We start from the raw sequence: 13,645 nt of genomic DNA, 5'->3' as shown, positions 1-13,645 counted from the left end.
TCTCCTGTCCCAGCAGCACTGTCCCCATCCCACCAAAGCACCTGCCTTTCAGCGCTGCATCTGAGCTCATTCCTTTACCCGTGGCAGTGTCTTAAGATTAATTGAGTCCTTGGGCAAACAGAAAATGAGAGGCCCCCCCACACCAGGCATGGGCAGGTTCCCTGTGGCAGCCAGGGGGCTGTGGCAGGGCTCATCTAACCTCCTTGGCATGTCCAGGGCAATCCAGGGGGCATGAGCACTGCTGAGGGTCAGGCAGCCCAAGAAGAACGAGGTCCATGTGTTCCCCCAGCACTGTGGGACAGGCCTGGTCCTGGGTCGGTCATGGTGGGGGGACACGAGACTTCCAAGTCTCATATCTTGACCTTCCTCCTTCATCCTCATTTTCTGAATTAGTGCAATTTATCTCCACGGAGCAATGTCCAGGGGGGTCAAGTGAGGTCTTTGCTCTGTCGGTTAGAGGGTATATACATCTTTTGCATTCCTGCATTTTCTAGAAGGGGAAATACAATCCTGAATTGAGATAAAAATCCCAAGCTTAACCTTTCCCCCCCCCCGTTAGAGAAGTGCCATCCTGCAATATTTCATTTCAGAAACTCTGGAACGGCACATTTCTGAAGCAAAATCTTGTTTCAGCAATAAAATCTGCTTCTGGGTGCTGATGGAGATGGGCACAGTTTCAATTCTTGCCTAGCACTGAATAAGGGGGCACTAGGCTCTGGAAAGAGCACCAGGAAGCAGGGTCACTCTTCAGCAGCTGCTGGAAGCACCTGGGAGTTTGTGGGCTAGTAGTGCAATGGCTAACAAGGTTGACTACAGATTGCAAGGTTGTAGGTTTGACTTCTGTCTGGCTTGTGTTCTGGGTTTTTTCTTTCAAAGCCAAAACCACTCTTGTGCCTGCTGCTAGCTCTTGCTTGCTCAGCCACACCACATCCCTCATGCAGAAAAACAGCTCCCCTGTGAGTAGCATGTCCCTTCATCTCAGCACTGCATCCTGAGCATGAGCACAATGGGATAAAGGGCACCCAGAGCTGCTGGAGAACATAGGCATCAATCCTACAAGTTCTACATGCAAAGCAAGCATGCTACCATCTCAGCTAAAACTGCTGCAGGTATGTGATTTTTGTGGTGTCCTGGGCAAACAGAAATTTGGAGGTCCCCCACCAAGTGAGGGCAGGTTTTCTCTGCCAATGCCAGGGGGCTGTGGCTGGGCCCACCTGGTCACCTCGGCACATCTGGGGTGAGCTGGTGGGCATGAGCACCACTTAGACAAAGGTGGCCCCAGCCCCAGCCCCAGCCTGGTCCCTCCTCTCAGCTTGTTGTTATGTAGCCCGAGTTGCGGTCCCCCAACAGCATTGGATTGGGCAAAGCCGAGGCCAGCTCTGGCCTGGGGGCAAGCTCCACCTCTGCGCCTGCACCCAGTCCTCTGCTGGGCTCTGCTGGCCTGGGCAGGGTGGCATGGGGTTGTCCTGTCCTGTCGTGTGCCAGCAGCAAGCTCTGTGCCCACCCGTCTGTGCTCCCAGGAGCCTGCCATGAGGGAAAGGGACCGCTGGGCTCTAGGTGGGGCACCAGGAAGCAGATTCACCTTTTTACAGGACCCGGCAGCTGCTCAATGAGCTATGGACCAGTGGTGCAATGGCTGCTGTGTCTGTGTATGGGGCAAGAGGTTGGAGATCTGACTGTTGCCTGCTTCTTTGTACCTTTTCTCTGGGTCAAGAGCTCTCTTACACCTACCACTTCCTGTTCATTTTTTTCCACACCATAACCCTCATGCAGCAAAACAGCTCTCCTGGAAGGCCCATCCTTCATTTCAGAGCTGCATCCTTAGCATGGGCATGCCAGGATAAAAGGCAGCCTGAGCAAGTGGAGAACGCACTCCTCATCCCCACTACCTCTCACATGCAAAGGGAGCACTTTACCATTTGAGCTAATACCCCTTTTCTGCCAGGGGACTGAAGATTAATTAGGTCCCTAGGCAAATAGAAGATTGGAGCACCCCCCCCCCCCAGCAAAGGCAGGTTTCCTCTGTGTCTTCCAGGGGGCTGCAGCTGGGCATATCCAACCTCCTTGGCATGTCCGGGGGAGCTGCAGGTGCAGGCACCTGTGAGGTGGAAGTGATGTCAGTGCCAGCCTGGACCCTGCCCCCAGCAGTTGTCATGCAGCCAGAGCTGTGGTCCCCCAGCATCATGGGACAGACCAGGGCCTGGAGCCGGCTTTTTTCAGGGAGGGGCCGGAGCTCTACCCCCAGCTCCCCACCCACTCCCCTGCCAGCCCAGGCAGGGAGGGACGAGCTGTCCTGGCATGTCCCAGTGGTGCTGGCGGCACAAATGGCAGGGAGCTGGAGAGGGAGTGGGAGTGGGAACGGGGCCAAACAAGGGCCCTTCTGGCAAAGCCACCACTGTGTGCAGGTAGACCCAGGCCCACACTTAGCCCCTGGCCCTGACCTAGCTGAAGCCAAGGAGGCATGAGCTGTCTGCCCCGGATGCTGATGTCCAGGATGCCTGGGCCATGCTGACCCTGGTGCTACAGTCTCTTGTTCAGGTATTTAGAGAGTAAAAGGAAGGTGCAGGGCAGCATATGACCCCTACTGAACAAGCAGGAGCAATTCACGGGGTTAGACTAAGCTATGTAGATTGTAATGATAAGCTGGTGAACAGACATTCACTTTTGCTTCCAGAAATGCAGCCACAAGCTTGCAGTTGCCCAGGCCAGAAGCCAGAGGGCACTAGAGCACAACTCCCTGCTGGGCTGGAGCAGGCCTCTTGGGCCAAGGCTAGCCCACCCACCCTGGAAGGGTTGTGGGGTTGTGGAGGAGGTGCAAAGCATCATGGGATGCTGAGGGATTGAGAGTTAACTTGAGCCTGGAGGGGACCCAGGACAGAAGTTCAATAAACTGATTTAACCCAAATCAGTTAAGTCTGATACTAAGTCCATCCAGGGTTATCTTAAATGAGTTTTGGACAGTTCTGAAAGCGGTTTAGGTGCACTGAACTTCTATTGTGTTACATATTTGAACTGGTTTCCGACCACTTAAGTGGTTTATATGTAATTTCTCTCCCTAGCCATAAGGATGAAAAGATTCAGTACAATTTGACATTACCTATCTGTAAAGATGACACATGCCCCAGGCAACCCTCACCAGCTCATACAGCCCCACAGCTAACACTACAGCATGTTGGAAAGGACACCTCCTACCATCTTGCTGAAACCCACCTGTGTTCCTCATTCAGAGGCATTCACAGTCCTCAGAGCTGCTGTACCTACAGTCCTGAGGCCCCTCGTGGACTGCAGCCCTAAAAAACCTTTTCTTTGCAAACCCCAGAGTTAGAATTTGTTTCCCCCAGTGGAAGAAGAAAACACTGGACACAGTGTTTCCCCTATGAGTGAAAGATTCTCAAGAAAACATACATGACATCCCATGATCCCCCTCAAAACATAGTGGGGCTCATGGCAGTGGATATTCATTAATTAAAGGCTCCTTAATTAGCAGAGGAGCTCAGCCCTGTACATCTGTGTGTGGAACATGGGTCTGAAGGAAGGAGGAGCTATGGGCATTTATGCCCCAAGGCTACCAAGCTACAAAGGAAGAGTGATGTCCAGAAACAGGATGCTGATGTTTGGGATGAAAACACTTTATGCCATCACAGCGAAATGAGTATGGTATTGACTGTTAGTTAATCTATGAATGAAAAGTTCAGAAAACTGATTATTAAAATGTATCTGTTAGGAAAGACCATACCCATTCAGTAACATATAGATTTCCTGACCCTTCTTGGTCTCCTGTGGCACTACTATGTACTGTTGTGTAGCAAGCTCAGCATATCACTTCACTTTGTCTTCTCTCTTGCTCCCAGTCCATGACATGATCCTACAGTAGTACCTCAGTCACACGTGGATTTTAGAAATATCACCACATCAGATACAAGTATCATCTGGATGGGAGCCTTGAAGAGGGAAAGAAATTATACAACCCAATACAAAAGAGAGGCATGGCCTTTGTTAAGACTTTAGAAAAACATTAGCAAGGCTCAGTGTCATCCAGTGTTTAGAAAAGTGTTGGGCCTTTAGCATAACCCAAAAAGCATGAGGGCAGTTTGGTCAGCTACTCAAGGCAGCACTCTAAAAGCCTCATCCTACTGAGCATGAAAGCTAAAATGCCTACTGAATGGGCACGTCTACATGTCTCCATATAGTGGTGTTGCTACAGCGCTATGCTTTAGTACCTCATCATTTCATAGTTTGTAGGGTCAGAAGGGACCTAAGCAGATCATCAAGTCTGACCCCCTGCCATGGTAGGAAAGGATGCCAGGGTCAGATGACCCCAGCCAGGTGTACATCCAGCCTCCTCTTAAGCCCTCCAGGGTAGGAGCCAGCACCACTTTGCTTGGAAGCTGGTTTCAGATCCTAGCCACCCAGACTGTGAAGTCGCGCCTCCTGATATCTAATCTGAATCTCCCCTCTGCCAGTTTGTGACCGTTATTTCTAGTCTCCTGGAAGTACTTAGGGGAACAGGAACTCCCCCAGTGCCTGCTGGTCCCCTCTGACTAGTTTGTAACAGGACACCAGATCCCCCCTCAGCCTTCTCTTGTGGAGGCTGGACAGGTTCAGGTCCCGGCGCCTCTCCTCATAGGGCCTGCCCTGCTGCCCCGACCATGCAAGTGGCCTCCTCTGGACCCTCTCCATGCTGTCCACATCCCTCCTGAAGTGCGGCGCCCAGACCTGGACGCAGTCCTCCAGCTGCGGCCTGACCAGTGCCGCATAGAGCGGGAGGATCACCTCCCTGGACCTGCTCGAGATGCATCTGTGGATGCAGGACAAGGTACAGTTGGCCTTCCTGACCGCGTCCCCACACTGCTGACCCATGTTCATCTTGGCATCAATAATGACTCCAAAATCCTTTTCTGCACCGACGAGAAGGGAGTCCCCAGCCTATAGGTATGGTGCTGGCTCTTCCTCCCCACATGCAGCACCTTGAACTTGTCAGTGCTGAAACCCATCCTGTTTCCATCTGCCCACCCCTGTAACTTGTCTAGGTCTGATTGTAGCCTATTCCTTCCTTTGAGCATGCCCACATCCCCCCACATCTTAATGTCGTCTGTGAATTTGAACAGGGTGCTATTTACCCCCTCGTCCAAGTCACTAATCTAGATGTTGCACAGTGCGGGCCCGAGGACCAAGCCCTGGGGGACCCCACTGCCCACATGCCTCCAGGTCGAGAATGACCCGTCCACCACCGCTCTCTGGGTGCGGCCCTCCCGCCAGTTGGCGACACATCTGACTGTGTGGGTGTCGACACCACAGCCCCCAGTTTCTTAATGAGAACGGGGTGAGAGACAGTGTCGAAGGACTTCCAAAAGTCCAGGAAGACGATGTCCACTGCTACCCCTGCATCTAAGGATTTGGTGATCTGGTCGTAGAAGGCCACCAGGTTGGCCTGACAGGACCTGCCTTTTATGAACTCATGTTGGTTGCCCCTAAGCATGACCTCCTCTGCTGGCCCCTTGTGGACATGCACCAGGATAATTCTCTCGAAAAGCTTACCTAGGATCGAGGTAAGACTAACTAGCTTATAGTTTCCTGGGTCCTTCTTCCTCCCTTTTTTGAAGATGGGAACCACATTGGCCTCTTCCAGTCCTCTGGCACCACACCAGAGCACCACGAGTGCTCGTAAAGCCATGCCAGGGGTTCCACAATAACCTCAGCACTCGGGGGCAGAGATCATCCAGACCAGCTGATTTAAATATGTCCAGTCCCTCCAGAAGTTCCCTGACTAGATCCTCCCTGACCCTGGGCCTGGGTGCACCCCCTCTGGGGCCTGAGGAGGTCCCAGTGGGGGGCTGATCCGGTCCCTGCTCAGGAAATTGGAGGCACAGAAGTCGTTAAATAAGTTAGCTTTGTTGTCTGGTGTGACGATCAGATTTCCTAGCGTGTCCTGCAGGGGCCCCACGTTACCCGGTACCATCTTTTTGCCCCCTGTGTATTTAAAAAAGGACTTCTTGTTGTCGTTGATCTGGGTAGCTCCTTTTGGAAGTACTAGTATTGGGCAGTATTGGCAATTGGCCAGTATTGGCATTGGGCAGTACGGGTGATTACTGTGCCAGTCACACAGCGCACACTTAGATTTTGCCACTACGTCACCGGTATTGCACTCTCCACCTGGGGAGCATGCTGCTATGGCTATGTAGCTGGCGATCACATGTGGACACATAGTTTCATAGATGTCATTAGGATTGGAAAGGACCTTTTAGATCATAGAGTTTGACCCCCTGCCCTGGGCAGCAATGAGTGCTGGGGTCAGATGACCCCAGCCAGGTGTCCGTCCAATCACCTTTTAAATACCTCCAAGGAAGGGACAGAACCACCTCCCTTGGAAGCTTATTGCATATTTTGGCAACCTTCACTGTAAAGAATTTTTTCCTGATGTCCAATCTAAATTTGCTCTCTTCTAGTTTGTGGCCATTATTTCTAGTTACCCCAACAGGCACCCTGGTAAACTTTGTATCCCCTATTTCTTGCTGGCCCCCCTGATGAGTTTGTAGGCAGCCATGAAATCACCTCTCATCCTCCTCTTGCAGAGGCTGAAGAGGTTCAGGTTTCCCAATCGGTCCACATAGGGGTTTTTCTGTAGGCCTTTAACCAGATGAGTGGCCTTCTTCTGACCACGATCGCTATGTCACCATAGTATGCTGTATGGTGACATACGGTGACATGTAGATGCACCCAAATGTATAGTAGATGTGACAAATAGGAAAGAGCAAGTTATATATCAGTTTAAGCCAAGTTTAGGGAATCACTGCATTTGCGTGGTTGGTTGCATTGCTAGAACAATTTCAGGAAGAGAATTTCCCCTCTATGGCTTTGTCTACATTACAAGTGCTCCTGTGCAATACCCCAGCAAAGCAGTATAGACACAGCTATACTGGTAAACCAGTACTGGGTACATCTACATGTTCATTAATGTGCCATAGTTATGGCATATAAAGTTCAGTACTTGGATAACCAAGTACTAAATAAGTGGGCAATAACTTGCACTACTGCACAGTAGTGCCAGCACATGGGTTTTTAGTGAAGCTTACTGTGCAGTAGCATAATAACATGGTGCAGTAGCATATTAGCATGGGTTTTGCCCTGCACGCTACTGTGCAGTGTTATTAAGTTACTGCACAGTAAGCGTCTCATGTAGATGTGCCCACTGTGTTCCCATATAGTCAAGCCATCCCTACAAGAGGGGTGAAACACATGCCTATGAATGGCATCAGGGACTGTACCTCAGCGCAAAGACGGTCCATTCACTAATGCACACACTAGAAGTATCCTGGTGGGAAATTACACATTACATGCCCATTGAGGTGGGCATCCCAATTAAATTCAGCAGAAGATTCTGCTGTGATTTGCCTCTTGTGGCTTGGGAAATGTTGCCTATGTGATGGAAAAGGCTTTTTCCTCATTTATTACCAGCTGTCCTGCGAACATGCCTCACACAGCACACATTCGTTAATATGTAATGAAGGCAGGAATGGAGGCAAGTGTGTGTGTGTGCTTGTGTGTGCATGTGCATATTTGTGTCTGTGTGCATGTGTGTGTATGAAAGGACGATATCCTAGCTCACTAGCGAGTGCTAACAAGTGCTCTAGCGGAAGCATGCTGAAGATCCCACAAAGCTCTTGGTTCAGAGGTGATATCTTTTATTAGACCAACTAAATAGTAGCAAAAACAAATCTTTTTGTTTATTACTATTTAGTTGGTCTAATAAAAGATATCACCTCCAAGCCAGGAGCTCTGTGTTTTTGTCTTTTCTCAGACCAACATGACTACAAAATAGATCCCGGAAGATCCCGGAGTCCCCAAATTCCCATGGCAGGGGACTTCCTGGATACAAGGCACAGCTGGGTGGGTTTGCCTATCACCCCTCTGCTCAGCCTCAGGTGGGAGGATAAAAGGCAGGGAGATACTTGAGGCTGGATGAGAGCTAGGGATTGGTCCTTTCCAGTTGACCTTTGGCTCTTTGTTCACAGGGATTATTGGTAGATGAGGCACAATCATAACACAGACAGGAACATTTCTCTCTCAGCAGGGTGCTCGGCTCTACTCTGAGTAATAACAAACGGTGGTGAATAGCTCGCTGCTGGATGTACTGCCTATTCTTTTGCACTTGTTTCTCTCTTTGCTTTAAGGATGAACTCTAACCTCTGCTTTACAGGTGCGAGTACTGCCTGCTAACAGCAATGTACACGGCACATTTATAGACCTGAGAAAAGATAACAGAAGCCAAGAGAAGAGAAAACACTAGCTAGAACAATAAATATTTGACTACAACTGTTAGGGTGACAGTATTTGGATCTTGGGGAACATTGGATTTGCAGCCAAATAAAGGCTTTAATCTGTGGCTCAGCAAGACTGCTGGCCACAAGGCAGAATGATATATTAAAAGTAACATTGCAAGACGCTTAGGCAAACATTTGCCTAATAATGTGGTAGTGATGTAAGATATACAGCTCATTGTGTAAGGAGCACAGGATGCAGCCCACAAGCTATCGTCAGGGGATAAAGCAGAAGTAAGACCTTGGAGATGAAGAAGGAGTCAGCAAGAAACGGCAAGTGACTGAAAGAAGCCGGGTTCATAGTCTTATGCATGCGCTTATAGCAAAAAGACATGCAAATGAATGAAATGCATATGTAATTCCATGTTAATGAAGTAAACAGTAAAAAGAGGCAGAGCTTGAGATAGGCGGGAATATGGGTGAAACAAAGGAGGGACAAAGGTGAAATAAATGTTAATGAGTATAAACCAAGGTGTATAATTGTGGAAAAAACTAATGTTCACTGCAGCTCTCTGAACATTATTGTTGGAGCTGGCCTGGAGCTGTCTCCATTTTGAATAAAGCTGTTGCTAGCAATGTGTGCTGGTGTTTACTCTCTGAACAATTGGATCATCGTCTTCCTAGTCATTGGGCGCCGCATGGAGTCAGGGTCTAACAAGAATGAAAAATAATTTCCTCGGGACCTCAGGAGGTCACATCTAGTCCAACCCCCTGTTCCAAGCAGGACCAGCCCCAACTACATCATCCCAGGCAAGGCTTTGTCAAGCTGGGTCTTAAACACCTCCAAGGATGGAGGGTCCATCATTTCTTTGGGACCCCTGTCATGTTGACCCCTGGCTTGGAATAGAGGCCAGGAAACAAGATGAGGTCAAGTTGAAGTTCAAGGGGGTGGATATACAATCAGGGAAGCCAGAGGCATTACTGGGACAGGAGCTGCTCAGGAACTGGAAACCAGTAAGTTGTGCATCAAAATTCAGGTGCTGGAGGAGGTCCTTAAAAGCAGACCCAGAACCAATCAGTGGGAAGATTGAGGGCTCAGCAAGCCCAATTTCAGGCCTAGCTAGTCCAGCTTATCAGGCAGCAGGATAGGAGCCTCACTTATCCTTAGCTTTTTAAGGCCTCTCTCTCTTTGTAGACAGGGCCCTTACTTTGTTTCTGCTCTGTTGCATTGATGGTCCTTCAAACAGGCTTTCTCATTTGGCAAAGCCAGGGCTTGGGATCCCATGGCCACACACACAGTCAAGCTGGGAGCCCCACAGCAGATGATCCATAGCATAGAGGATCCAATAGTCACAGTGCAGACACTGCAAATGGGACAGCTGCCTCCTGGCCAGGAGCAGTGATGGATCCAGGATTCAATGCCACCAAGAGTAGGAGGGAACAGGCTGTCCAGCTAGTGCTGGGAATGCTCCCAGCTTCTGTGGCTTGGGCCCCTAAGAGCCCTGCTAAAACAGATTGCAGCTTCCCACCCAGGGATCACAGCCAGATCCATGCAGTGCACTTCATCCAATCAGTGCTTTCAGCCTATCTCACACCTTCCTTTTAAGGAAGAGCAAGGCAAGAAGGATTGCTAACCTCAAAAAAGGAGCATCACTGAATGCCGTATTTTCTTGCATACAACATACACCTTTCCCTCCCAAAATACAGCTGCTGGAAATTCAGGTGCAAATAACTGAGGAAATATAGCAACAGTCGTTTTGGAGGCTTAAGCTGGGGAAAGCAAAAATAAAGGTGCTTATGCTGTTTGCAGGGCTCCCTAGCTGCTGCTGCGGACACTGTCTTTTCCCCCTCTCCCCTTCCGAGTAGAGGCTCTTGAGGAAGGAAATTTTTTCCCTTCATTCTGTCTTTCAAAAACAAGGTGAATATTTTATTCAGGGGCATGTTATATATGAGAAAATATGGTATGCTGCTTCCTATATGTCATCCTCCACATCATGATCCCTGATGGCCCCAGGAAAGGTGCAACCAGGGTTGGAGTGGACCTAGTTAGGGACCTCCTGCTGGGACTGGACACATCCAAATCAGTGGGTCCCGACGATCGCCACCCCAGAGTGCTGAGAGAATTAGCAGAGGTCATTGCAGGACTCCTGGCATGGCTTTACGAGCACTCATGGTGCTCTGTCAAGGTGGCAGAGGACTGGAAGAGGGCCAATGTGGTTCCCATTTTCAAAAAAGGGAGGAAGGAGGACCCAGGAAACTATAGGCCTATTAGTCTTACCTCGGTCCTGGGGAAACTCTTTGAGACAATTATCCAGGACCACATCTGTGAGGGGCAAGCAGGGAAAGTATGCTTAGGGGCAACCAACATAGGCTCATTAGAGGCAGGTCCTGTCAGACCAACCTGGCGGCCTTCTATGATCTGGTTACTAAATCCTTGGATGCAGGCATTGTGGAGGACGTAGTCTTTCTGGACTTTGGAAAAGCCTTCGACACTGTCTCTCACCCCATTCTCATTAAAAAATTAGGCAACTGTGCCGTTGATCCCTACACAGTCAAATGGGTTGTCAGTTGGCTTGAGGACCACACCCAGAGATCAGTGGTGGACTGGTCATTTTCAAGCTGGAGGGATCTGGGCAGTGGGGTCCCCCAGGGCTCGGTCCTCGGGCCCGCACTGTTCAACATCTTCATCAGTGACTTGGACAAAGGGGGTAAAAAGCACCTGCTCAAATTCGCAGACAACACTAAGATGTGAGGGGAAGTGGGCACGCTAGAAGGGAGGAATAGGCTGAAATTGGACCTGGACAGGTTACAGGGGTGGACAGATGAGAATAGGATGGGATTCAATACCATCAAGTGCAAGGTGCTGCACCTGGGGAGGAACAACCGGCACCATACCTACAGGCTGGGGACTCCCTTCTCATCAGTACAGAGGCAGAAAAGGATCTTGGAGTCATCACTGATGCCAAGATGAACATGGGTCGGCAGTGTGGGGACGTGGTCAGGAAGGCCAACCATACCTTGTCATGCATCCACAGATGCATCTCGAGCAGGGCCAGGGAGGTGATCCTCCCGCTCTATGCGGCACTGGTCAGGCCGCAGCGGGAGTACTGCATCCAGCTCTGGGTGCCGCACTTCAGGAGGGATGTGGACAACATGGAGAGCGTCCAGAAGAGGCCACTCACATGGTCAGGGGGCAGCAGGGCAGGCCCTACGAGGAGAGGCGACGGGACCTGAACCTGTTCAGCCTTCACAAGAGAAGGCTGAGGTGGGACTTGGTTGCTGTCTATAAACTGGCCAAGGGAGACCAGGAGGGAATGAGAGAATCCCTGTTTCCCCAAGCATTAATGGGAGTAACAGTGAACAATGGACATAAGCTGACAGAGAGTAGATTCAGACTAGACATCAGGAGGCGCTACTTCACTGTCAGGGCACCCAGGAGCTGGCACCAACTTCCAAGCGAAGTGGTGCTGGCTCCTACCCTGGGGGACTTTAAGAGGTGGCTAGATCATCACCTTGCTGGGGTCATCTGACCCCAGCATCCTTTCCTGCCGTGGCAGGGGGTCGGACTTGATGATCTGCTCAGGTCCCTTCTGACCGTACCAACTATGAAACTATTTCCTGATGAACAACTGGGTTTATGCTCCTGCATGAGTCAGGCTGGTGATCATCATGTACCAGGCTTGATATCACAACTTAGGTACCTCTTTAGCTAGCATTTGCCATGTATTTGCTTGCTGGCAACCAAAGCGAGTAAGGTGACTAGGTGGTAAGAGATTACAGGCACGATGGCACTGCCTTATTCACTCTCTGGTTTAGATCCTGGTGAGGACCTATTACACCCTAGGGTAGTCAACTGGTCTTGGTAGGTTTGAATCAGACACCCCTGCTTTGCTTCACAGCCAACTGAGAGGTCAAGGATTTGGCAGTGTGACAGGCTAGCTGGTAGTGACCTAGCCCAGGGGTTTTGAAAGGGCAAAAGATGATTGGAGGACTTAGTTTCATAGTTTCATAGTTTGTAGGGTCGGAAGGGACCTGAGTAGATCATCTAATCTGACCCCTGCCATGGCAGGAAAGAGTACTGGGGTCAAATGACCCCAGCTAGATGTTCATCCAGCCTCCTCTTAAAAACCCCCAGGGTAGGAGCCTGCAGCACTTCTCTTGGAAGCTGGTTCCAGACCCTAGCCACCCTGACTGTGAAGTAGTGCCTCCTGATATCTAACCTAAACCTACCCTCTGCTAGCTTGTGACCATTATTCCTGGTCACTCCTGGCAGTGCTCAGGGAAACAGTGATGTCCCCAATGCCTGCTGGTCCCCCCTGACTAGTTTATAACAGGCCACAATATCCCCCCTCAGCCTTCTCTTGTGGAGGCTGAACAGGTTCAGGTCCCGCAGCCTGTCCTCATAGGGCCTGCTCTGCTGCCCCCTGATCATGCGAGTGGCCTCCTCTGGACCCTCTCCATGCTGTCGACATCCCTCCTGAAGTGCGGTGCCCAGAACTGGATGCAGTACTCCCGCTGCGGCCTGACCAATGCCGCATAGAGGGGAAGGATCACCTCCCTGGCCCTGCTCGAGATGCATCTGTGGATGCATGCCAAGGTGCGGTTGGCCTTCCTGACTGCATCCCCACACTGCCGGCCCATGTTCATCTTGGAGTCAATGATGACCCCCAGATCCCTTTCCGCCTCCGTGCTGACAAGAGGGGAGTTCCCCAACCTGTAGGTATGGTGCTGGTTGTTCCTCCCCAGGTGCAGCACCTTGCACCTGTCTGTGTTGAAACCCATCCTATTCTCGTCCACCCACCCTTGTAACCTGTCTAGGTCTGATTGTAGCCTGTTGCATCCTTCCAATGTTCCCACGTCCCCCCACATCTTAGTGTCATCAGCAGATTTGAACAGGTGCTTTTTACCCCCTCGTCCAAGTCACTGATGAAGATGTTGAACAGTGCGGGCCCGAGGACCGAGCCCTGGGGGACCCCACTGCCCACCTCCTTCCAGGTTGAGAAGGACCCATCTACTACTATCCTCTGGGTGTGGCCCTCCAGCCAGTTGGCGACCCATTTGACTGTGTGGGGGTCTACACCACAGCCCCCCAGTTTCTTAATGAGAACAGGGTGAGAGACAGTGTCAAAAGCCTTCCAGAAGTCCAGGAAGACGATGTCCACTGCTACCCCTGCGTCTAATGATCTGGTGATCTGATTGTAAAAGGCCACCAGGTTGGTCTGACAGGACCTGCTGCTGATGAACCCGTGTTGGTTGCCCCTAAGCATGCAGTCTCCTGCTGGCCCCTCCTGGATGTGTGCCAGCATAATTTTTTCAAAGAGCTTGCCTAGGATCGAGGTGAGACTAACCAGCCTATAGTTTCCTGGGTCTTCCTTCCTGCCTTTTTT

The sequence above is a fragment of the Crocodylus siamensis genome, chromosome 3 (genome assembly GCF_052110815.1).
Source record: "Crocodylus siamensis isolate JL-2025a chromosome 3, ASM5211081v1, whole genome shotgun sequence".
Taxonomy (NCBI): Eukaryota; Metazoa; Chordata; order Crocodylia; family Crocodylidae; genus Crocodylus; species Crocodylus siamensis.
Note: the sequence above shows the minus strand (reverse complement) of the source record.